The 25,995-nt window shown below is 41.0% G+C and overlaps 2 pseudogenes; one reads left to right on the forward strand and one right to left on the reverse strand.

Annotated features, from left to right (window-relative positions):
• The first annotated feature begins 8,959 nt into the window (after positions 1–8,959).
• On the forward strand, positions 8,960–9,435 carry LOC128048585 (60S ribosomal protein L23a-like; annotated as a pseudogene).
• A 5,626-nt stretch (positions 9,436–15,061) lies between these two features.
• The window catches only part of LOC128048215 (heterogeneous nuclear ribonucleoprotein A1-like), a 34,089-nt pseudogene continuing 23,155 nt past the window's right edge, over positions 15,062–25,995 (reverse strand).

Here is a 25,995-nt window from a genome sequence, read left to right on the forward strand (position 1 = left end):
TAAAAACCATCATGAATCTTCGGTAGACAACTCCCAAAGCACTTAGAGCAGTGATTCACAACTTTCCCAAGGCTTCTCTGAGAGTTAAAATATGCCCTTTTTGTAACAGCAGCCAATATTACCCTCAGTTGGAAACAGGAGGGTTTTGCCAGAATTTTAGTATGTAGGGGTGTGTGTGTGTGTGTGTGTGTCTGTGTCTGTGTCTGTGTCTGTGTGTAGGTATATGTGCAGGGGCCGGGGGTGGAAAGCATGTATAATTTGAAAGTCTTCTGGGTGATTTCAATATATCTCCATAGAAGGACCTGGCTTCTTCCTTGTTGAGAATCACGGGTTCTATACATTATGTTTCTCAGTGAAACATGTGCAGCTTTTAAAACAGTTTCTATTATTCAAATTCTCATGTTTCATCTTCTTGATTAAATGGAAACACATTAGGAAAAAGTTCAGTGGGTCTGCTACTTCTTGAGATTCTTCCCTGCCCACAATTCCTACTTGTATGTATTATACACAGAATGTCGAGAAATATTGAAATGATTATTGGTTTTACTTGTAAATTGCAAAACCAAAGCAAAACAAAATGAAATACTATTTGCCTTAACAACTATTGACCAAGCTTCCCCCCTCCCATGTTTTTTTTTTTTTTTGTCAAGGGATTCTAAGTCCATTCCCTGGCTTGTTTCTCACACTTAATTTTAGACTAAAAAATCAAGGTTATATCTAAATATAAGAGTTAAAACTATAAAACTTCCTGAAGAAAACTTGGGGAAAAACTTTATGACCTTGGATTACACAAATAATTCTTAGGCTATAAGAACCACATAATTACCAAAATTGTTTATTTCTTTTAACGTTGACAATATCAAATGCTGGCAATAATGTGGGGAAACATTGTTAATAGTTTCAAAATGGCACAGCTACTCTGAAAAACACACTGACCATTTCTTACAGAGCTAATCACAAAAATACAGAATTTATCAAATATACAGTTTATTGTTATTGCTGGTGGCAATATAACATTTCAGAAACCCAAATTTGAAATTACTTTAAAGATTAGCATTTTGCTTTTTAATGAGGCAATTTCTCCTTAATGTATTTTTTCCTGCACTTAGCTGTCTCTTCTTTAGATAAACAGTCCCACCTCACTTAACTGCCACAGAGAAACCACTTCCCATCCTTTGGGCTTTTCAGTTGCTTATCTTCGACCCTCTTTAAGTTCTCCAACAGTCTTTCACATGAGCAGAATGAAAGGAAACATCAAGGAAGAGTTTCATCTTGTCTAAATATAAAAGACCACTTCACTTAAATGATGACTGGGAGAAAATGTGGCCAAGAACTAGCAGCATTTGATGCTGCCTTTGGGAAATGAGCTGACAGTATGAGCAAGACTGCCAGCCCTGCAGGTTTCCCACGTCTGCTGGGATCTGCCTTCGAACTCCCTGTGGAGAGGATGGGGTTGTCAGGAGGGCGTGCTCATGTGTCTCAGAAAGGGAATGTGGACCCAGACAAACTGCCATCTGTTTCACTGAGCTTAATGACCCCAAAAAATTAGACTCCGTCATTCTGATGAGTCCTGAAAATAGAAAGCTCCCTCCAGCCAACAGTTTGTATCCTTCTTATTAAGCATTTAAGGCTTTATCAACAGCATGATAAATGGAAAGTGGGGGAGGAATGGAAAGCTCTGAATTGGAGGGAGTTAAGAAACATGGGTTCTTGTTTCTTTCCCAATTAACTAGCTAGTACACTTCCTTTCTTGGCATCTCAGATTTTGCAGTTGTTGAGTTAGAGACGATCGGACCAAAAGTTCCATGTGGTCTCTTTCGGTTCTTAAATTTTATGATTCTGTAGTGATAGGTGACAAGAACTTACTGAAGTGAACCCTTCTCCCCGTGGCAACCGTAGGAGAGTTAGCAGGAGTGACTGCCCTGGCTTGCTTGGCTGTCTTACTTGGAAGCACTTCAGTGACCCCTGAGGGTGAAGAGATTGAGCACTTCAAATTCCATTTCATCATGTACACTGTCAGAGAAAACTGAAGACGGATTTATGGATAGCTTGAGAATATGTGCTTGAGTATTTTAGAGAGTTACTGTTCATTTAAATAGGTAGGAACTTAATGGGCTCTTTCTAGTCTCTGCGACATGTGATAACAGAAAATAAATAATAGAGTAACTTTGCCAGAGTGTTAGATTCTGGGTTCCTTTGGTTGATGAACAGGATGATCCAAGAAGTAAACAATAGAGAATGATCTCATTCTTAAAATCTTGATTTTTAGGTACTTTTCCAAAAGAAAAGTATATTTCATGTGTGAGATCTAAAAACCATAACAATTAAAAAATCTTTGGCTAGAAAATTCATAAAGTTTTGAGCTTAAAAAGATTTGAGGTGGCTTTTTTTTTCTTCTCTCAGAACTTCAGCAACACATAGATAGACACACTGTTTGCAAGTGGTTGCCTAGTAACTGCTTATTTACAGTGACTATGGGGACCACTTCCCTGTAGCCTGACTCTAAAACTAGAAAGTTCAGGGAAAACACAAACACTAAATGATTTATTTCATTGATCATCAGTTTGATTTTCAGACATTCTGTAATTCTTATGTTTTAGAAGTACCAGCTTTAAACAGTGGATTAAAAAAATACAGTGTGATATTTGCTTTGTTTTAGTGGGAAAATAATGCATTTTCATTTATTGTGGTTATTGAAATATTAGGATTGTATAAATAAATCTTATTACGTCCTTTCTCTTTGTGCTGCCTTTTCTGCCTCCCTTCTTTAATATTGCTCTTTCAAATTCATCAAGTTTTCCCTTATTTGAGTCTTTCACATGTACAAATTAGTATATTGAAAAGCAGAGATATTACTTTGCCAACAAAGGTCCATCTAGTCCAGGCTATGGTTTTTCCTGTGGTCATGTGTGGATGTGAGAGTTGGACTGTGAAGAAAGCTGAGCACCGGAGAATTGATGCTTTTGAACTGTGGTGTTGGAGAAGACTCTTGAGAGTCCCTTGGACTGCAAGGAGATCCAACCAGTCCATTCTGAAGGAGATCAGTCCTGGGTATTCTTGGGAAGGACTGATGCTAAAGCTGAAACTCCAATACTTTGGCCACCTCATGTGAAGAGTTGACTCATTGGAGAAGACTCTGATGCTGGGAGGGATTGGGGGCAGGAGGAGATGGGGATGACAGAGGATGAGATGGCTGGATGGCATCACCAACTCAATGGACATGAGTTTGAGTGAACTCCGGGAGTTGGTGATGGACAGGGAAGAGTCGGAAATGACTGAGCGACTGAACTGACCTGAACTTAGAAATGATAAGCTCTGTGTCTCTTATTTTGGTGGTTATTCTGATTATTTTAATGTGAACATGTGTCAGAGTGTATAGTTGTTCAATAATTTTACCTTCCAAAAATTGCGAAGAGTTCAGAGTTTTGTTATTGTTGTTTTTAGCTATACAGCATGCGGAATCTAAAGTTTCCTGACCAGGGATTGAACTAGTGGACTGTCAGGGAAGTGTCAACCTTAGAATGTTTTAATTCTGGTCACCCTCCACCCTCTCACTATTTGTAAGGTACTAAGATGGTGTTTTAGGCTAATTATTCCCACTGATTTTTATAACATTACAATCAATGTAATCAGTTATAAACAATCAATGTTGTTAATTTTATCCTTCTATCACCAATGTCTTTGTTACCATTTCTTTGAAATAGAGTCCTTCCTTTAATCCTTGGTGAGCTCTTTGGTAGTAGATTCTCTCAGTTTTTATTTGTCTGAAAATTATTTTCTCAAGGGCGTTAATAACAGGTTGTCAATTTTTTTATCTCAGCCTGTTGAAGATACCCCACTGGCTCTGGCTTCTCTCACTGCTGTTGAGAAGTCAGCTGTCAGCCTAACTGCTAGCTCATTATGGGTGGCGCACCTTCTGTCTGTGCGCTGTTGGAGGCATTTTGTCTTTTGGTGTCTTGTGGCTATGATTAGGTATAGAATGCTTTTTTTTCCGTCCTGCTTTTTGTTTTGTTTTCATTTGGTTTTTCTGGATTTGTGCCTTTTAAGCATTCTGGGAAATTCCCAGCCATTATCCTGACAAGGTTTTTCTTACGTATTCTAGTACATCACTCTGGAATGATAGTTAGACCTCACTCTATACTCCATGCCTTTTAACTTCTATTTCATATTTTTCATCTCTGTCTGGGATATTTCCTATTTCCTGAATTTTTTTTGTATGTTTCTTTCCATTCTCAAATTCTCTCCTCGGGTATAGCTAACCGATTATTCCTGTCCATTGATATTTTACAATTCAATTGTTGATCTCTAGGAATTCCGTTTGGTTCTCTTTATTTATGTATGTATTTATTTTCACTCCTGCATTTTATTTTATTTAAATTTTATATTGGAGTATAGTTGATTAACAAGGTTGTGTTAATTTCAGGCATACAGCAAAGTGATTCAGTTATAATGTACATGAATCTCTTCTTTTCCTATTCTTTTCCCAATTAGGTTATTACAGAGTATTGAACAGGGTTTCTTGTGCTACACAGTAGGTCCTTGTTGGTAATCTATTTTAAATATAGTAGTGTGTACATGTCAATTGTTTGGTTCCCTTTAAAATCTGTTTGTTCATCTGCAGAGTTTGTTGTTCTATACTCATATTTTGAGCTTTCACATTTATTTATTTAATCATATTAAATATAATTATTTTATATCTGTGTCTAATAGTTCCAACATCAGAAGTCTTTGGGGATCTTTTTCCCCTGTTGTTTCTGCTATCTCCTATTCATTGTGCCTTGCTTCCTTGTGCAAGGAATTGTGCAAATTCATTTGTGAATTACTCCTTTTCCCTGGGTCTTTTTTTTTTTTTTAATTGAAGTGTAGTTGCTTTACAATGTTATGTCAGTCTCTGCTGTACAACCAAGTGACTCAGTTATACACATATATACATTCTTTTTCTGTATTCTTTTCCATTATGGTTTATCACATTATATTGGATATAGTCTCCTGTGCCATACACCTTGCTGTTTATCCATTCTAAATGTAAACTTTCTTGGATCTTTATCTATGGTGGGAATTTTTGTGTCCTAGATTTTACTCTCTTCTGCCAACCATTTAGGAGACAATATCACCATTTTAAATAAAGCTGTTATCTTAAGAAGTTTTATTTATTTATTTGTTTGATTCAGTGGCAAACTGTAAATCACAATTCAGGCTATAAATCTTTGTGAGAATCAGGCTGTTATTTTCTGTCAGAGAGGGTTTTTACTTAGTTAGGAGACCTGAATATTTCTTTCTTTCCTGTTATTTTATCCATCATTTTATTTGTTTCTAGTAAGAGAATCATTTAGGGCATCTAGTCTGCCATCCTGCTGGAAATGGAATAATCTTATGAAATTCCAAGTTGAATGCAACTTATTTTTGTCACTAGAATTTCTTTCTTGACACGAGGCACCAGTGACTAAAAAGTCACACAATTCAGACCAAGTTTAGCAGAAAGAGTAAATGAGAATTGTTACAACATAAATGAGAGTGTAGCTCTATTTTTTGTAACATCCATGGACATAGAACCTGACACTTGCCAAATTTCAGAATTTACTGTACTCAAGATCTGTGTCATTGACTTTAAAAAGTGAAATGTGAGGGTTTAAAAAAATATTTATGTATTTGACTGTATCTGGTTTTCATTGGGTCATGCAGGATCTTTTGTTGAGATGCTTGGACTCTCTAGTTACGCCACGTGGGCTTAAGTAGTTGTGGCATGCTGGCTTTGTTGCTCTGCTGCACGTGGGATCTTAGTTTCCGAACTGGTGATTGGACCTATGTCCCCTGCATTGCAAGGCAGATTCTTAACCACTGGACCACCAGGGATGTTCCTGATGTGTGAGTTTTGAAAGAGACTTGGATCCCTCCTGGTAGCTTAATGTTAATAAACAAATTATACTGATTTAAGTGCAAGATCTACTCTGGGAGTGGTTTATACTTGATACTGGATCTGAAGGTGTAAATTCCCAGTGATGGATACAGCCAGGTGTGTTGTGCTGACACCCAGGAAAACATTCCTCCTTGCCTTCCCTTTTTTCTTTTGATGCTCAGTTGCCCATGGTCAGAAACAGGTGTTACTTTCTGAGAACAGTTCTGAAAAATAGTTCACCTCAGAAATTTATGTGAACAAGCTAATCAATGCCAATAGAAAGTTGGTAAATACCATGTTCCTAGGAATAATGCAAATGGCTATATACCTGTTTCAGCCTCTATGGGGCTTGATGAAACCTGCTGTCATCTCAAAAGTTCCTCAACACAATAACAAAATGAAGGACACTGCATATTCAGCTACTGCTTGCTATAGCTTGCATAGACCCAAGATTTTCTCAAGCTTAAAAATGCTATCATTTCTTTGAGTCACTGCAGACTATTAATAGAAGCTTCCACTATCTCTGGGAATCATTTAAATGAATGCAGCTCTCGCTGTAGGGGAGTGAGTGGTCAGTGATGAGACCACCCTTGTTCCCCAAGTCCTGTTGAACTAGGCCATCTAGAATGTTGATCAAAAGAAGACAGATAAGCAGTTCAGAATCACAGAGGAAATGATCTCACCAATAATGGTTTATTCAATAATTAAAAAAATATTTACTGTGTATCTCCTCTGGTTTCTAGCACTTAGAAATACAGTAGTGAGGAAAACAACCCCAATCTTACAGCTCACAGTGCTGGAGTGGAAGAAAGATGAGAAAAAACAGATGAGTCCATTACTAGAGGGTTTTTTTGCCTATACTCAACAGGATCCTAGTTCCCCGAGCAGGAATCAAACCCACACCTTCTGCATTGGAAGCACAGAGTCTCAACTACTGGACCACCAGGAAAGTGCCCCATTACTAGAGCTTAATGAAGGCTTTAACAGGGGAGGTAGAGGCTGCTACCCAACCATCTTGGTGTGCACTCTGCTGGTCCCACACGGAGTTTTTCAGTCAAAACTGTACTACATCACAACACAGCATAGAAAACAGCCTTCCAGGAACTATCTCCCCAAAATGAAGCAATGCAGAGGGTGGGGTGGGAAAAGGAGCAAGAAACGATGATGAAAATACTGTAATTATTTGACCTTTCAGGAGAAGTTTCAAACATATTAAGAAAGTTTGTTTAATAAGCAAAACATTGGTACAGTGTTCTGGCACATGGCATTTGTAGACAAAACTGGGAAAAAGGAAGTAAAATTTTTAGTTTGGAATTGAAAAGCCAAATTTTAATATTTTTCTATGTTCACAAAAAATAGCTTCATTTTAAAAATTAAATCCTCATGTAAATAATTTTTTAGGGCCATGAAAATACCATCATAATGATGGACACATGTCATTTACATTTGTCCAAATCCATATGGACTTCCCAGGCGGCACAAGTGGTAAAGAACCCATCTGCCAGTGCAGGTAGGTATAAGAGACCTGGGTTTGATCCCTGGGTTGGGAAGATCCCCTGGAGGAGGGCATGGCAACCCACTCCAATATTCTTGCCTGGAGAATTCCCATGGACAGAGGTTGGTGGGCTACAGTCCATAGGGTCACAAAGAGTCGGACACGACTGAAGTGACTCAGAGAGAAAAACCCATAGAACATAAAACACTAAGAGTGAACCCTAATGTAAACCAGGGGCCTTGGATAATCATGAAGTGTCAGTGTTGGTTCATCAGTGTAGCAAATGTACCCCTTTTGTTGATAATGGGGGAGGCCATGCCTCTGTTGGGGGGAGGAAATTGTGGGAAATCTCAGTATCTTCCAATCAATTTTGCTGTGAACCTAAAATTTCTCTTAAAAAAAAAGGTTTTGTTTCAAAAAAGAAAATTTGCATCTTGGTTGTGTGCTCCGACCACACCCCCTTATAAAGCAGCCATATAAGTGAATCAGATATTACAGAATAAAAAGCCCATCAACACACAGTGTCTTAAATGAATAAGAGTGGCTCTAGCTCTAGTATGTGTTAGCATTTTCTTGGGAATAATGGTCGTGAAAATTGCTCAGTTGTGTCCAACTCTTTGTGACCCCATGGACTACACAGTCCATGGGATTCTCCAGGCCAGAATAACATGGAGTGGGTAGCTGTTCCCTTCTTCAGGGGCTCTTCCCAACACAGGGATTGAACCCAGGTCTCCTGCATTGCAGGTGGATTCTTTACCAGCTGAGCCACAAGGGAAGCCCAGGAATAATGGTTAAATAAAACTTAACACTCCCATTGGAACATTAAGAACATTTTTTCTCTTTTTTCAGTTGTCAGACCCAAGAGCTGGCTTAATCACCAGCCCCCTCTTCCAAATGCTCCTTATCATTTGGTTGTTGCTGCTTGTCCCACCTGGCTACTCTTTGTTCTCTCTGCTTGGGCTCTGAAGTTGTTAGTTTTTTGCCAACTGTCTCCATGATGACTGGTAGGAAATAATTGATCCTTCCTTCATTGTTTGTAGTGAAAGCCTGTCTCCAGTTCTATAAGCTTTCCACTGCATCTTGCCTAGAGAAGACAAGAGAGACATAATTTCTCCCTGGGCCCTGGCCATCTGACCCACTCCCCAAGCCTTGTTTTCTCTACATCAGGAGATTGGGGCAATCACCATTCACCCTGAGGGGTAGCAGATGAAGGGGATGTGTGTGGGAGTGAAAAAGCCTAGTTTTAAAGAGAGAGTATTGTGGGCACCATGCCTACCAGGATAGCCTAGACTAATGAGAATTTTTTTTCATATTTTCAACACTATTCTGATCAGCCTGCCTTTCTCATCACTAGTCCTTTCTGAGATTTTAACACTATTCTCTGTTCATATGGAAACAAATATCTATATTTAGTTTAAAACCACTACATCATCAAGAGGGCAAAGTTTAAAGTACTTGACCTGTTTCTGAACATTGTTACAGGGCTGTCTTAACAAATGAGACACAGAAGAATGTTTTCAAGAGTCCTAGGAAAATGTTATTTCTTAAGACATAGAGTATACCTTTTCATGAAGATGGCGCCGAAGGCGAAGAAGGAAGCCCCTGCTCCTCCTAAAGCTGAAGCCAAAGCAAAGGCTTTGAAGGCCAACAAAGCAGTGATGAAAGGTGTCCACAGCCACAAGAAAAAGAAGATTCAGACATCACCCACCTTCTGGTGGCCCAAAACACTGTGGCTCAGGAGGCAGCCCAATATCCCTGGAAGAGCGCCCCTAGGAGGAACAAACTTGACCACTACACCATCATAAAATTCCCCCTCACCACTGAGTCAGCCATGAAGAAAACAGAAGACAGCAACACACTGGTATCCATTGTGGATGTCAAGGCCAACAAGCACCAAATTACACAGGCTGTGAAGAAGCTCTATGACATTGACTTGGCTACGGTCAAAACTCTGATCAGGCCTGATGGAGAGAAGAAGGCATATGTTCAGCTGGCTCCTGACTATGATGCTTTGGATGTTGCCAACAAAATTGGGATCATCTAAACTGAGTCCAGCTGGCTAATTCCAAATATAAAAGTTTTCACTATGTGGGGAAAAAAAAGATATAAGCTATACATGGGGTGCTGTGGGGAGTCATGGATGCTGGTCATAGTCTTGATAGTCACATTTTATTCATTGGTGTGAAATTCCAGGTAAGTGTGGCCTGCACAGGTGTTGCCAAAACTCAGCCTCTGTTCAGTGGTGCTGAATAGAAATGTGGAGACCGAGTTTTGGGTGACGTAGAAAGAAGAGTAGCTGCTATTTCTTTGCTAGACAAAGGGGCCCACAGTGGGCGAGTGCCCTGAAGGCAGTGCCCTGGAGGGAGCAGTGAGGAGTTTTATAGTGTTCAAGGAGCAGAACATGATCAGCTCTTGGACTGACTGACATCAAGGTGGAGTTTCAAGCGTCATCCATCTTCTGGTTTCAACCGGTGTAGGGTCTGTATTCTTGTGGTCAGCAGTTTTCATCTGAGTGGAGGGTAGAGAGGGTGGTCTGCCTCCCATAAAATCAACTTAGGAATCTGTGTCAGGCCTTTATCTATGTCTTTCAGGGAACTGGGAATATGATGATTCCGTGATATGGCAGAATTATCGTCTAAATTATTACCAGTTCCCTAGCCCGACAGCTCTCCTTTGTTCCTACATCTTCACATTTCCCAATCATTAACTCTTGAGTCAGCATTTTACTTCAAAAGTCAGGGACATAGGGGCTTGTGCACAGTTCCACAGGGACCAGACCTGACCTTTTTCTTTACCTCATACTCTACACCCAAATCCTGCTGATTCTACTTTCAAAATATACTGTGTTCCTAAATCAATCATGTCTCAACATTACATCTTAGTCCAAAACATCATTATCTATTTCCCGGGCCACTGAAATAGATTTTACTTCCATTACCTTTGACCCGTTTCCCATCCACCCAGCTGTTGGGTTGGGCCACTGAGTCTCCTAAGGTTCAAATGACAAATTTTTTTCAAGGAAATGGGCTTGCTGGCTCATCCCTTCCCTGAGTTGTTTTTGCCTTATCTGCACGGTTATCCCTCAGTCATCCTTGATGTATGGGGTCCAGGTGATGTATGGGATACTAGAGATGACTACATAAGTAAGAATATGGAGCTGTTGGGACTTTGCTCGTGGTCCAGTGGTTAAGACTCTGTGCTTCCAATGCAGGGGCCACAGTGGGTTCCATTCCTGGTTGGTGAATTAAGATCCCATATGCCCTGTGGTGAGGCTTCCCAGGTGGCTTAGGGGTAAAGAATCTGCCTGCAATGCTGGAGACACAGGATGTGCGGGTTCGATCCCTGGGTCAGGAAGATCCCCTGCAGGAGGCATGGCAACCCACTGTAGTATTCTTGGCTGGAGAATGCCATGGACAGAAGAGCCTGGCAGGCTATAGTCCATAGGGTTGCAAAGAGTTGGACATGACTGGAGCAACTGAGCACGCATGCATGCACATGCTCTGGGGTGAGGCCAAAAGATTTTTAAAAAATGAGTAGGGATCTGCTATGGAGTTTGGAGCACACAGAGAAGAATCATGAAAAGTTCATGTTGGACAGGAGGATTTTTTGCACCAATAAAAGACTCAACTTAACAGTTTCTGCTTCAAAATAAACAAGTTCCAGGACAAACGTTTAATATGCTCTGAAGGGGTGTAAGCTGAAGGTCACATAACTCATGAAAAATAAAGTCCAGGGTTTTCAAGCAAAGATAAACATGAGGCTATATACGTAAAGTTGGGCTTCTGCAGGTGGCTCAGTGGTCAAGACTCTGCCTCCCAAAGCAGGAGATGTGGGTTCAGTCCCTGGGTCGGGAAGATCCCCTGGAGAAGAAAATGGCAACACACTCCAGTATTCTTGCCTGGGAAATCACATGGATAGACGAGCCTGGAAGGCTACAGTTCATGGGGTCTCGAAGAGTCAGACACGACTTAGTGACTAAATAGCAGCAGCGGCATACACAACAAAATAGGGTCACCAAAGTTCCGTCTAGTCCAGGCTATGCTTTTTCCTGTGGTCATGTATGGATGTGAGAGTTGGACTCTAAAGAAAACTGAGCACTGAAGAATGGATGCTTTTGAACTGTGGTGTTGGAGAAGACTCTTGAGAGTCTCTTGGGCTGCAAGGAGATCCAACCAGTCCATCCTAAAGGAGATCAGTCCTGGGTGTTCATTGGAAGGACTGATGCTAAAGCTGAAACTCCAATACGTTGGCCACCTCATGCGAAGAGCTGACTCATTTGAAAAGACCCTGATGCTGGGAAAGATTGAGGGCAGGAGGAGAAGGGGACAACAGAGGATGAGATGGTTAGATGGCATCACCGACTCAGTGCTTTTGGGTGGACTCCAGGAGTTGGTGATGGACAGGGAGGCCTGGTGTGCTGTGGTTAATGGGGTTGCAAAGACTCAGACACGACTGAGCAACTGAACTGAACTGAACTGAACCACACTATTTGAAGAATGACTATCTAATGTGGACACAATTATAGTAAAGTGAATGCCACTCGGCAAACTGAACTGTACAAGAAGCCTGTTTTTCTACAGTCCTACACTCTACCTGCTGAGCTATGGCAGGGAGTATAGGAGTCTGTTCTTCTATAACCTAATTTCTGTTTGGAGCCCCCATTATTCCAATGCAGCAGGAATTAATCTCTGTCAGTTCGGGGATTTCCTCCCACATTTGCATCAAATTTTTGGAGAATGTTCAACGGACGAGAGGTTGGGAGCGGAAGTACAAGTTTGAATCTGACCTCTGGTCACCATCTGTCCATGCTGGCGGGCATCACAGGGATGGCCAACACTGGGAATGGGAAAGACCTGCCACCCCAGCTCCCGCAAGGACCACACCTTCAGTATCTGTCTGTTGGGCACACCTCACAGTCATTTTTCTAGGCTATTCCCAGGAACCCCAAAACCTATCTGGAGCTTTGGTAATGCTTCCTTCCCACCTGACTCTTGAATGAGTGAGGGAGAAGGGGCAGGGGTGGGGCCATCTCAAGGCCACAATAGCATTTATGTTCCAACTTCTTCCTACACCAGGAAATCTTTGTCAGGGATCCCATCTTCTACATTACTGAGTAGATTTCTACATCTTATTTATGCCCTGCATACTTGCCATTCTCTTCGGGGTGTCGAAAGCCAAAAGCAGCTCATTATTTTCTACTTTCTGTTAATGTATTCTGCCCGAGGGTGTGCATGCTCGGTCACTCAATCACGTCCGTCTCTTTGCGACCCTATGGACTGTAGCCCTTCAGGATCCTCTGTCTGTGGGATTCTCTAGGCAAGGATACCGGGGTGAGTTGCCATCCTCCAGGAAGATCTTCCTGACTCAGGGATCAAACCCAAGTCTTCTATACCTTCTGCATTGGCAGGCAGGTTCTTTGCCACTAGCATCACCTGGGAAGCACCTGGCCTGAGGATAATAGAATTCAGATAACCTATCTGCTGTTTGGAAGTCATTAAGAATGAAGAAGTAGAGGAAATAATAGAGGAATGCATTGGCTAGTACTTTAAAAATGTATCCTACCTCATAACTTTCTATTGATTAATTATGTAACAGAGGTATGAAGCATAGACTGGAGTGGCGTCTGAAACAGACTAAATCTCTTGATGCATGCTAAATGATGATTACATGCTCTAATATGATACATGGGAGCTCTTAAAAATATTATTTGCAATAACTTAGAATGTCATTAGATTATACAGGGTCCATTTCTGCTGTGATCAGGCCATAGAATGCTAGGCTAATCAATCGCTTAACTTTCTAAGCATAGATTTTCCTATTTGTAAAGTGGGGATAATAACCTCTACTTCACACAATTTTTTGGAAATTAAATCATGTTAAATAATCAAAGTGATGCATCACAAAACCATTAAGTAAGCTCTTATTTGTTCATTCGTCCATTTATCAACTCATGGCTTCACCCTTTCTGTTATCAGGTACACATGCCTTACTCCTGTACAGCAAGACTACGGCCACTGTTATTTGTTTGTTGTTGTTGTTGTTGTTTTTTAATTAAGGTGGATGGCTCTTTCTTTCTTTCTGGCTGCATCAGATCTTAGTTGCAGTTCCAGCATGTGGGATCTTTGTTGCAGCATATAGATTCTTCGTTGCGGTGCATGGGCTTCTCTCTAGTTGGGGCACATGGGCTCAGTAGTTGGAATGTATGGGCTTAGTTGCCCTGGCACACATGGGTTCTTAATTCCCCGACCAGAGATGTCCCCTGCATTGGAAGGCAGATTCATAACCACTGGACCACCAGGAAAGTCCCCAGCTGCTGTTAATGAAGCTTTTGCCATATATATACAAACAGGTCTTTGGGTGTGTGTGCCTGCCCTAGCCATTTATCAAGTCAATTATAGATAGAAGCCCTAAATAAGATCAGTGAAGATAAGCCCTGGATACACTATTCCCAAGGATCCTATGAACAACACTCATGACTAGGGCCTCTGCATTGCCCTTACTGGTTTTCAGCAGATGAGTAGTTTAGAACAGAAATAGTAACTTATGGACAACAACATCTCCCTCACCTTTTGTCTATATAAATATTATCAATGATACTTTATAGGCTTCACATAGAGACTTGGATGAGATAAACTCTTAGATCTAGAGCGGAGTTCATAACTACTCTTTCTCTTTTCATTGCAGTATAATTTTTATACAATAACGTGAACTGATCTTACATGTTCAAGTCAATGAATTTTTGACAACTCTATACACCACCCTGAACAAGAATTAAACATTTTTATCACCATCCCCACAATTTACCCTCATGGGCTTCCCTGGTGGCTCAGATGGTAAGGAATCTGCCTGCAATGCAGGAGACACGGGTTTAATCCCTGGGTCAGGAATATCCCCTGGAGAAGGAAACGGCAACCCACTCCAGTATTCTTGCCTGGAGAATTCCATGGACAGAGGAGGCTGGTAGGCTACAGTCCCTTGGGTTGCAAAGAGCCAGACACGAATGAGCAAAAGCAAGGAGTTTACTTTCATGCCCCTTTCTAGTCAATTCTTCTACCAATATGGCTGAATTTTTTTAATTGTGAGAGTCCCCACATGTTCTTAGGGATGCCTTCTATTTTAGTTATCATTTGAATTCTCACAACTTTCATCTGTTGGAAGTAAACGAATGAGGGACAATGCTTGCTGCATCATCTCAAAATCCATAACTATCCTGGGAGGTTGGAACTATTCCTCCTTTCATTTTACAGATGAGAAAACTGAAGCTTAATGAGATAAAGTCAGTTACCCAAAGGTCAAAATGCTCTGAAGTGGCAGAGCTGGAATTTGAACTCAGATGAGTCTGATTATAGAACTTTTTTTTTTTTAAGACACATTTATTTAGCATCATGATCAGACTATTACATTGAGCATCAGTAGCATGGGTACAAAAAAACCCAACTGAAACACTTCGTTGGAATGATTTACACTTTCCACAGGAGAGAAACTAAAATAACCTCTTATACAATTAGTCGCAAACACAGTCCTGGAGGTTTCTCATCCATACATGTGAGTATTGTCTAAAACATGTCTTCTTTGTTGCAGCTAGGCCCTGCCACCACTGTGCCTGGCTGAGTTCTCAAGTCTGTTGTAATCTGTGGCTTCCCTGTCACTTGTCTGACTATCCTTTCTTCCTAAGCTTTGTTTCCTGGCAGTAATGAAAACCTTCTGTCGCTGCCATAGCTACTGCTGGAACTGCCATAGCCACCTTGGTTTCATGGCTTGGCAAAGTACTGGCCTCCACCACCACAAGGGCCTGAACTTCTGCCTCCAAAGTTTCCTCCTGTCATGGGTCCAAAATGTGAAGCTTGGCTGTTGTAACTGCCAAAACCATTGTAGCTTTTGCCACCTCCAAAATTGTTTCTGTCATCACCAAATCCATTATGGGGCTTCCCTGGTAGCTCAGCTGGTAAAGAATCTGCTTGCTATGCAGGAGACCTGGGTACAATCCCTGGGTTGGGAAGATCCCCTGGAGAGGGGATAGGCTACCCACTCCAGTATTCTTGGGCTTCCCTGGTGGCTCAGATGGTAAAGAATCTGCCTGCAGTGTGAGAGACCTGAGTTTGATCCCTGGGTTGGAAAGATCCCCTGGAGGAGGGCACAGCAACCCACTCTAGTATTCTTGCCTGGAGAAACCCCATGGACAGAGGAGCCTGGGGGCTTGAAGAGTCAGACACAACTGAGCAACTAAGCATAGCACAAATCCATTATAGCTGTCCCCACTGCCTCCGTATCCGCCACCACCACAGCTGCCACCAAAGGCACCTTGACCACTGAAGTTTCCTCCTCGACCAAAGTTGTCATTCCCACCGAAATCACTAGCCATCATTCATTCACCAGCTAGTGAAGCCCTAACCATCTCTTGCTTAGCTTAGGCTTTCCTTACTTCACAGTTGTGGTCATTCACAGGGTAGTTGATAGTCTTGTCTGCAGAGTCATGGTACCAAAGGTTACGAAAGCGAAGTCTCTCTTTGCCACTGCTTCGGTCAGTCATGATTTCAAACACTTCGGTTTCCCTATACTGTTCAAAATAACCTCTCAGGTGATATTCTTCAGTGTCTTCTTCAGTGCCACCCATAAAAATCTGTTTTTCACAGTTAAGTGGGCACCAGATCTTTGAGAATCTTCTCCTGAGACGGCTCTCTTGGGCTCCACAATTCCTCCATTGCCTTGCGTGGCCTGGCCTTCCTGGCCGCATCCACCTCCTCCACAAGGCACATGTGACAAAGCCGAAGCCTCTGGAGTGCTTGGTGTTTGGAGCCCTCATTACCATACAGTCTGTGAGTGTTCCCCATTGCTCAGAATGGCTCCTCGGACTCTCCTCAGTTGTTTCAAAGCTCAAAAGTCTGACGGAGAGCTTCCGCAGCTGTTTGGTTCTTTGGGAGACTCTGAGTTAGACAATCATGCAACAGCGAGGGTGGGTGGAGACTTTAATGTTGCTTACTGGCCAGTGTCCATGGGCAGAAAGGCTGGAACTTGACTTTTAAATCACTATGCTAAAGAGCAGGTGTATCTTGAGGTTTGGCTCATGACTGCAATTGTCCTGGGTCTGAATTTGGGGCATTATGACATCTGTTATAGATAGCATTAGTCACTCAGTTCTGTCTGACTCTGTGACTCCATGGACTATAGACTGCCAGGCTCCTCCATCCATTAAATTCTTCAGGTAAGAATACTGGGGTGGGTTGCCATTCCCTTCTCAAGGGGATCTTCCCGACTCAAGGATCGAACCTGGGTCTCCTGCATTGCAGGCAGATGATTTACCATCTGAGTTACATCTGAGCTACACATCCTTATGATGACAAAAGGAGAAAGAATAAGTTGGTTGACTTAATACTATCATACAGTGTAACTTCCATGTCCTTTATAGTATCTTCACAAGACTTGTTACACTTTCATTAGCTTATGCCTGCAAGATTTCTATCAGTTGATGGTTAAGAACCATGATGGTGATCATGATAATGATGAGAATTATGAAAACAAACATTTCTGAGCACTTACTATATATAAGGTGCCATATGAGGCCCTGTATCTTCATTTCCTTATTTAGTTCTCATAACCACTTTCAGGGTAGAATCTGTCATTAACATTTTTACAGACTGAAATATTGAGACTTTAGACAGCCTGAGTGACTTGCCCAGTGCTGTCCAGTTAAGAAGGTAGTAGAACTGATTTTGAATCTTGTCAGGCTGTCCCAAGAGCCTGCGTTTCAACCACCACCCTATACAGCCTCTTAATCCTCTATTTATGCCCTCAGTCCTGTTAATAAAGAATGGTCTTGGTTCCTGCCTGAACTAGATTCCACCAGTATAAATATGTGAACATGAACTCTGCCAGCTGGCACACTTTACTTTAAGATAAGATCCTTTTAGTCCCAAACTCTCAAGTCCACCTGGTCTTCAGAAACTTGGACAACAGCCAGACTGGCCTTTGGCCAAGTTATGAAGTAGAGGAAGTTGGTCTTTGGCATTTTATACGTCCCTGCACTCTGCTTCCATACCCTCTAAATATCCAATCAGTCAAAGACTCCTCTAATTTTCAGTTCCTGGAGCCCAAATCTTACCAAAAGGACTGAATTCTTCAGTCTCTGCCTGTTTACTTCTTGAGACTCCAAGCTCCTCAAGCCCCAGCTTGTTGGTTTTCCATCTGTATCTGAGTCAGTTTCACTCTAATTTCCCACCCAAGCCTGTGCTAATGTCCTCATGGAGGGAGGTTGGTGGAGGCCCTCCAGACACTCAAGGCTTTCTAGAGATAGGACCCCTATCTATTGGGTTGGCCAAAAAGTTCATTTGGGTTTTTCCATAACATCTTCTAGGAAAACTCAAACAAATTTTTTGGCCAACTCAATATTTTGGCAACTGGAGTGCTCTGTGTTCCAGGACTGATAGGAAAGGAAGAGATGGCAGCCTTAGTGATAACAACAGCTAATCACAGAGTATTTAATCTGTGCCCTAAACTGTTCTAAGTACTTTATATGTGCATGTGTGCTAAGTTGCTTCAGTCATGTCCGACTCTTTGTGACCCCATGGACTGTAGCCCACCAGGCTCCTCTGTCCATGGGGATTCTCCAGGCAAGAATACTGGAGTGGGTTGCCATGCCCTCCTCCAGGGGATCTTCCCAACCCAGGGATCGAACCCGTGTCTCTTACATCTACCTGCATTGGCGGATAGGTTCTTTACCACTAGCACCACCTGGGAAGCCACCTGGGAAGCACTTCATACATATTAATTTATTTAATCCTTCCAACAGTCCTATGAGGTATTTTAGTCAAGGCTCCAGCAAGAAATAAGAGATACACAGAGATGAAATTCTGAAACGAATTCAAAGAAGGGACTATTTGCAGATGTGTAGGCAGATCTGAGGGAATCAATCAGGAATGCTGAGGCATCCAGGAAACTAGCCACAGTAGGAAGTCATTTCTACCTCTAGGCTGAAACGGCAGTCAACAGAATGGTGTTAGAGCTGATGAAGAGCTTCTCCAGAAAGAGCTCCTCTTGGTCATGGGATGAGTCAGAACTCCAGTGATCTGGGGACTGGGGGAGCAGGGGACGTGACCATTGCACGGGTTAGTGAGGTGTTGGGGAAACAAGTGCTCTTCCCCCTTCCAATTTCGTATCATCAGTAGTCATGTATGGACGTGAGAGTTGGACTATAAATAAAGCTGAGCACTGAAGAATTGATGCTTTTGAACTGTGGTGTTGGAGAAGACTTTTGAGTGTCCCTTGGACTGCAAGGAGATCCAACCAGTCCATCCTAAAGGAGATCAGTCCTGAGTGTTCATTGGAAGAACTGATGTTGAATCTGAAACTCCAATACTTTGGCTACCTGATGCGAAGAGCTGACTCATTTGAAAAGACCCTGATGCTGGGAAAGATTGAGGGCAGGAGGAGAAGGGGACTATAGCAGATGAGATGGTTGGATGGCATCACTGACTCAATGGACATGAGTTTGAGTAAACTGCAGGAATTGGTGATGGACAGGGAGGCCTGGCATGCTGCAGTCCATGGGATCACGAAAAGTCAGACTCGACTGAGCAACTGAACTGCTGAACTGAACTGAAACAACTAGAAGTCTGAGGTCAGTCTGGGTGGTATAGGCTGGAGGTACCCATTACCATGGGGCTCAGTACATGGCTTAAGGACAGAGAAAAACCACAAAGCACAGAGAGGTTGAGCAATGGACCCAAAGTCCCAGAATTAGGAAGTGGAAGCACTAGGATTGGTATGGAGGTTGATACACTCCCGCTAGCATTGAGGAGTCCTCCCACATTTCCATCAAGTCTGACAGCTTCCAAAAATGCCCTCAGGCTCCAGTCATCTGTTTAAAATGTCCTTTCATGTTGATGTATGGCAAAACCAATACAATATTGTAAAGTAATTAACGTCCAATTAAAATAAATAAATTTATATTAAAAATGAATGAATAAAATGTCCCTGTCCGCAGTAGACCCTGGGCAGAAATTACTTCGTGACGGGTTTGGGTGATACTGGTAGGTCTTGGCCAATTGGCTGGGTTAATGACAACCAATACAGTTAAGCTTATGAAATGGAAAAATCATGAACTAGTAAGTTTGCTGGAAAACTGCTGAGAAGTTGGGGAGAACCATTTTGCCCCAGCAGAGAAACTGAGACCTGTGGTTTCTGGGTGAGAGAAGTCAGTATGTCTTCAGTGTGAACAATTTCTGAAAAAAAAAAAAAAGAAAAATCTACCCACCTGGGTTGAACCTGCTCATGGCAGAACAACTGCATTGCATGGAGACATTTCCTGTGAAAAGTGGTACATAAAAGCACTCTTATGAAAGAGAAAATTCAAGAGAAATGAAATGATTAGAATAAGCCTGTTTTACATTAAAGAAGTGACGCTCTAATGATAGCCTTTTCGTATTTATTCATTTCTAATTAACTTTTTGTTTTCTTCTTGGAAAAACTGGGCAACAAGCTAAGTACACTCCCTCCCTCCTTTTTTTTTTTTTGCTTGTGCTGGGTCTTCATTGCTGCAGGCTTTTCTCTAGTTGCAGTGAGCAGGGTCTACTCTCTAGTGCTTAGGCTTTACACTGAGGTGGCTTCTCATTGCAGAGCATCGGCTCTGGTGAAGGGGACTTCAGTAGCTACAGCGCATGCGCTCAGTATTTTTGTGACTACTGGGCTCTAGTGCCATGTGGAATCTTCCCAGATCAGGGATCGAATCCATGTCTCCTATATTGCAGGCAGATTCTTTACCACTGAGCCCCTTGGGGAGCCTCTAAAGTATACTTAATGTAAGCCAGACAATAGTTTCTATGAAGAAAAAGAATGAAGCTGGGAAAGAGGGAAGAGGCCCAGGGTGATGCATTAAGAGGCACAGAGTGTAAGAAAAATATCAGCTTTCCTTATGTAATTTAGCAACAGAATTGTATAGGTGTAATGGGTCACTATGGCTTGGCGTTACCTCTGTAATTTAAGAAAGAAAAGCAGTCTTAAGCAGACGGAGCAGTTTTCTGATAGAACTCTGTGAAAAGTAAATCAAATGTACTCAGCTTATAATCAAATCAAATGTTATAGACCCAGAGAACACGCTTTCCCACTAGATATTTTTCTCTCCTACTATTTGTTCACAAGTTGTTCTGGTAAAATTCTATTCTATTAAGCTATTTGAAATGTGAAATTGGTTTTAGGTAGGCAATCTTTATTTATCATAAAGATGAAATATAATTGCCTTAATTTTTATTCTTTCCAGAATTTGGCTATTTCTGGCATCTGATCCCATCACTTCATGGCAAGTAGAAGGGAAAAAGTGGAAACAGTGACAGATTTTATTTTCTTGGGCTCCAAAATCACTGTGGCCTGTGACTACAGCCATGAAATTTAAAGACACTTGCTTCTTGGAAGGAAAGCTATGAGAAACATAGACAGTGTATCAAAGGAGCAGAGACATCACTTTGCTGACAAAGGTCTATATAGTCAAAGCTATGGTTTTTCCAGTAGTCATGTATGGAAGTAAGAGTTGGACCATAAAGAACGCTGAGCAATGAAGAATTGATGTTTTTGAACTGTGTTGCTGGAGAAGACTCTTGAGAGTCCCTTGGACTGCAAGGAGATCAAACCAGTCAATCCTTAAGGAAATCAACTCTGAATATTCATTGGAAGGACTGATGGTGAAGCTGAAGCTCTAATCCTTTGGTCACCTAATGTGAAGAGCAGACTCATTGGAAAAGATTCTGATACTGGGAAAGATTGAGGGCAGGAGAAGAGGGTGACAGAGGATGAGATGGTTGGGTGACATCACCGACTCAATGGACTTGAGTTTGAGCAAATTCTGAGAAATGGTGATGGACAGGGAAGCCTGGCGTACTGCAGTTCATGGGATCACAAAGAGTCAGACACGATTCAGCAACCTAACAACAACTGGAGAAAGAAGGTTGGGGTATATACCACAGCTGTCTTCCCTCTTGGTGACCATAGCATATGGAATAAACATTAGAGTTGTTTTGAAAATTGTTAATGGACAAACTCAGGAAAGACCTGGACACATCAGGGAAACATTTCAGTTCAATGGAAGGAAGATCCGTTCAACCTGAAACGGGTTCCCTTGAGAGTCACTGAGTTTTATTTAGCTAGAGACTCTCATGCATGGAGTCTGTGATTTATGTAAAGTCAAGGCAAGCATATGCAGAGTACTGAGCCAGATAAATTTCAGTGCCCCTCCCGTATTCCGATGACTAAATGTCTATCCCTTCTTAAGGAAAGGAAAGAGAAATAGAGCCAGAGCATAAAAGTCCATGAGCAAATAAAGCCTTTGTAATGGTCTGAATGGGCTGTGTTGATGACTGACAGATTAATGGTGGAATAATTTCCGCTGTTTGTCCTGTAATGAGTGTTTGTACCTTGGGTTTACAACAAAATTCTCGCCCTGTGAACTTTTCCAGCTGGATTTCAAAGAAAGGAAATGGTTTGGCTTAAGTGACAATTAACAGAATTCCTTCTCATTAATTTTTTTCTGTATTATTTTTATCACAGGCAAATAGGGGGCTATTTGTTTCAGTTATAATCCTAAAATCTTGTAAGTTCAAGATAAGAGCTTACATCCAATTTATTTACACAGCATATGGTTTTCTAAATGCTTTAACTTTTTATGGATCCTTTTCTTCTGAACACAGAAATATGAAATTTATTTCTACCTTGCAGCATCCTTACATCCCCTCACAGAAAAGTATTTTTGTATTAATTTATTCATTTTCCATCTTATAAATGGGAATTTTTCTAAACAGTTTCCCCTCTCTTTCTTTGATTAGTTAACATGTTTTCCTCTCTATTTTAACCTTTCATTCTCTCCCACTTCTTATCTCTTCTTCATTCCAGTTCATTGAGAAAAAAAAAAGCATTGCTCTCTGGTCATCCCCTGGAAAATCCTATGAACACATCTATTTCTGCACCCATCTTCTTCCTCTTTCCTTCCCTTTTAGTGAAAAAATGTTCCTCCTTTAAAAAAAAATTAAAGGCAATGTTCAATGAGGCTAAAAGAAGGGCTTGATTCTATGTTTGTGAAGAATCACATGTCATGGTGAAGAAAACCTGATCATTTACAGGCAATTAATGAGAGTGAGGCTTATTTTTTTTTTCCATAAAAAGAGGAAAATTAAATGATTTCAGAATTCCTAGTGAGCTATCTAAAATTTGGTTGCATTTAGCTTATGACATTGAGACAATCAGTCCACAAACATTTATTGCCCTTTTCCTTATTGTACACAGTAAACAATTTTATGTTTGGAGGCAGATGTACTCAAGAATGCGCAGAGGACCTGAATAAACATTTTTCCATAGAAGACATGCAGATGGCCAACGGGCACATGAAAGGATGTTCTACATCATTAATCATCAAGGAAATGCAAATCAAAACCACAATGAGATATCGCTTCGCACCTGTCAGAATGGCTGTTACCAAAAAGAATGCAAATAACAAGTGATAGCAAGGATGTGGAAAAAAGGAAATCTTTAACACTGTTGGGGGGAACGTAAATTGGTGTAGCCGCTATAGAAAAAACAGCATGGAGATTACTCAAAAAACTCAGAACAGAACTACCATATCATCCAGCAATTCCACTTCTGGGTATATATCAGAAGAAAACAAGACACTAATCAGAAAAGATATATGGACCTTTATGTTCATTGCAGCATTGTTTTCAATAGCCAAGATACAGAACCAACCTAAGGGACCATTAAGAGACATTGAATGAATATAAAGTATGAATATAAACTATGTTGCAAAAAAGAAAACAGGAAATTAGCAAGTTATACAATATTATTAACCAAACTACAGATTTTGTTCAAATTTCACAAAATTTTATGCCAGTGTCCACTATATGTTTTCATACCTTAGTCAAGACTCCACATTGTATTTAATTACATTGAGCAGCTTCAGCTGTGTGCAAAAAATTTTGGTAAATTCTCTTTTCATTTTTATTCTATTACAAATATTTGCTAAATTTCCTTGTTACGGCTTCTTAGATACACCCATCATTTAAAAGTGGACATTTAATTTCCAAATACATGCGATTTTGTTTAAAGTATCTTCGACATTAATTTCTCACTTTTCATTTCATTTAAATGTTTTCTTCTCTGCAATCACCTTCTGTGCTTTTTTCAGTCTTCCAACTTTACTGAGGTTTTTAATGGCTAAGTCAAAGACCTCTCTTCGTAAATGTCACGTTGCACTTGAGAATATATGGGCCTATTTTTAAATATCTTTTGATACTGATTTCTAACATAATTTCACAGTGATAAAGGAACAGATTCTGTATGATTTCAATAACTTAAGCCCATGATGCTTTTGCACCTTGTTTTATGTCCTTGGATCTGTTCCAGCATCTCCACTTTACAGTCCATAGGAACTTGAATAGAATTTGTATCCTACTACGGTGTGAAAACTAGACAGATTTTAATTATGTTGAATTGGTTCACAGTGCTTGTCAGGTCTACTATATCCTTTTACTTCTCTGTATATTCATTCTATTCATTTTTGAGAGTTTGATATTGAAACTCCAACTAAAAATCTAAATTTATCTACTTAAAAAATAATTGCGATATATAGTGGAATTATATGTAAACTTGGTTGCCAGAGAGGAAAGGCAGCTGGGAGAGGAAAGAAAGAGGTGAGTGAGACCAAGAGGTACAAACCTGCAGTTGGAAAAATAATTGAGTCACAGGTATGAAACATACAGTGTGGGAATATAGTCAAGGACTATGTAATATCTTTTTATGGTGACATATTGTAACTAGACTTCATATGATCATTTTGAAATGTATAGAAATATATTATGTGCCAGGAACTAACATAGTATTTATTGTTGGTCAATTATACTTCAAAAGAAGAGAAGCAGACAAACTCATAGAAAAAGAGATCTGGTCTGTGGGTACCAGAAGCAGATGTTGGGGGGGAGGGCAAATTGGATGAAGGCAGTCAAAAAGGACAGACTTCTAGTTACAGGATAAATAAGTACTACCAATGTGATGCACAACATGACCAAGATAATCAACACTTCTCTACATTATAAATGAAAGTTCTTAAAAAGAATAAATCTTAAGATTTCTCATCACAAGCAAAAATATTTTTCTTTTCTCTAATTTTGTATTTATATGAAATAGTAGATGTTCACTAAACTTATTGTAATCATTTCATGATATATGTAAGTCAAATCATTATGGTGTACACTTCAAACTTATACAGTGCTGCATGCCAATTATACCTCTATAAAACTGGCAAAAAAAAAAAAAAAACAAGAAAAGAAGAAACTGTTAAGAAATTATTGGTCTTAGGAAGTTAATATCATTCTACTACCCTTATGTCTGCTACCCACAGGACATTTCATTCATTTTTGCGACAGTTTGTGATGACTCTAAACATGAAGAGATAATGTCTTTTATAAAAAATCTTTTAATTTCTCCACACCTCCATCCAATCCCTTATCATGTCCTTTGATTCAAACTTTCAGACAACTTTAAATGAGGCCCTATCTCTTCATCTCTACCACCCCCACTAGAGTTCACATCAATATTATTTTTTGCCTGGGCTACTATACGGAGCTTTCTTACTAGTGGCCCTACTTTATTTCTTGCTCCCCTTGAGTCTTTTCTTCATGCAGCAGCCAGAGCTGTCTTATCTCAAATGCTGCTGATCAGTAGGACTAAAACCTGTCTATTGGACAAAGAGGTATAAATGTCTAGGCAGGTAGATATAGAATTTGGAATTAAACTTGGAGTGGAAAGCCTGTAAGTGAAGGTAGACTCAAAAGAGAAGAGGCCCAGTGGGTAAGCCCTGGGACACAATATTGTTTCGCTGCATCAGATATACTGAGGCACCTGCATTCAGTGACGTGTCAGTACAAGGAAAACCAAGAGAAGGTGGTATCCCTGAAGGCAACGGAAGCAAAGATATCAAAGAGGAGGGAGTCGACCCCTGTGCAAAAGGTTGATGATAGGAGAAGTAAAATGAGGACGGAGAACCACTGATTTAGCATCATGGAGGTCACCGGCGATGTTGATGAGAGTAGTTTCAGTGGATTCGTGGGGGCAAAGCCAAAGCACGCAAAAGAGAATGGGAGGAGCACTTCCCTGGTGGTCCAGGGGTTAAGAATCCACCTGCCACTGCAGAGGACGTGGGTTCCTTCCCTGGTCTGGGAAGATCCCACATGCCTCGGAGCAACCAAGCCTGTGCACCACAACTGCTGAGCCCACACTCTAGAGGCCACATGCTGCAACTGCTGCACCTAGAGCCCATGAACATGCCAACAAGAGGGGCCGCTGCAGGGAGAAGTCTGAGCTCCACGACAAACAGTAGCCCCCTCTCACGGCAGGCAGAGAAAGACTAGGCAGCAACGAACACCCAGTGCAGCCACACAGGAATAAAATTTAAAAAGAGAGAGAGAATGGGAGGAGACAAATTGGAGAATGAGACTATGCACAACTCTGTTCAGGAGGCTTTCTGTAAGGGGATTAGCTACCATCAGGGTGAGCTCATAACAACGGAGCAGGGGACACAGGAAATGGCAGAGGTGTGCCAGCAGGTGCTTGTGGAGCTTCTGTCTCAATTGTT

Source organism: Budorcas taxicolor, chromosome 5 (assembly GCF_023091745.1).
Source record: "Budorcas taxicolor isolate Tak-1 chromosome 5, Takin1.1, whole genome shotgun sequence".
In the NCBI taxonomy this organism is placed as follows: Eukaryota; Metazoa; Chordata; class Mammalia; order Artiodactyla; family Bovidae; genus Budorcas; species Budorcas taxicolor.